Source organism: Leucoraja erinacea, unplaced genomic scaffold (assembly GCF_028641065.1).
Source record: "Leucoraja erinacea ecotype New England unplaced genomic scaffold, Leri_hhj_1 Leri_597S, whole genome shotgun sequence".
Classification (NCBI taxonomy): Eukaryota; Metazoa; Chordata; class Chondrichthyes; order Rajiformes; family Rajidae; genus Leucoraja; species Leucoraja erinaceus.
In genome coordinates, this window is record NW_026576506.1 from 63709 (window position 1) to 65000 (window position 1292).

Here is a 1292-nt window from a genome sequence, read left to right on the forward strand (position 1 = left end):
TGTGGAGTTTAGAAGGATGAGAGGGGATCTCATTGAAACATATATGAGATTGTTAAGGGGTTTGGACACGCTAGAGGCAGGAAACATGTTCCCGATGTTGGGGGAGTCCAGAACCAGGGGCCACACAATGGAGCGGCTGGGCTTGTACACTCTGGAGCTTAGAAGGATGAGCGGGCATCTCATTGAAACATATATGAGATTGTTAAGAGTTTGTACACTCTGTGGAGTTTAGAAGGATGAGAGGGCACTCTGAAACATATATGAGATTGTTAAGGGCTTGTACACTCTGAAGAAGGATGAGAGGGGATCTCATTGAAACATATATGAGATTGTTAAGGGCTTGGACACACATACGCTAGAGGCAGGAGTTGTCTATCTTGTCCGCTATAGGATCTCCGGCTCTCGAAAGAGGCGCGGGGGCGCGGGGAGGGTTACACGTGAAGGGAACACAAACGCCAACGAACGGCGGGACGGTTGGAAGATTTTCTATTCCCACGTTTCCGGGGATCGCCCCGTGCCGCCGTTCCCGCCCCGGCGCGTCACTTCTTCACGCAGCACGTCAGTCCCAGGAAACAACGCTCCCGGTGCCTCTTCTCCCTGGCTTGACACCCGTCAGGCCGGCAGACGCCCTTCCCGGCGAAACAGAGGAAGTATCTCGCTGAAACACAGGAGAGTCGGACACAGGAACGTTGGGGCGTGAAGGGGCGAGAGGGGGGAGTTGGGGTTGGACTTCACAAGCATAGAAACATAGAAACATAGACGACAGGTGCAGGAGTAGAGGCCATTCGGCCCTTCGAGCCTGCACCATTCGCCATTCGATATGATCATGGCTCAGTATCCCATCCCTGCCTTCTCTCCATACCCCCTGATCCCCTTAGCCACAAGGGCCACATCTAACTCTCTCTTAAATATAGCCAATGAACTGGAATCCAACTCAGTATCCCATCCCTGCCTTCTCTCCATACCCCCCTGATCCCTTTAGCCACAAGGGCCACATCTAACTCCCTCTTAAATATAGCCAATGAACTGGAATCCAACTCAGTATCCCATCCCTGCCTTCTCTCCATACCCCTGATCCCTTTAGCCACAAGGGCCACATCTAACTCTCTCTTAAATATAGCCAATGAACTGGAATCCAACTCAGTATCCCATCCCTGCCTTCTCTCCATACCCCCCTGATCCCTTTAGCCACAAGGGCCACATCTAACTCCCTCTTAAATATAGCCAATGAACTGGAATCCAACTCAGTATCCCATCCCTGCCTTCTCTCCATACCCCCTGATCCCTTTAGC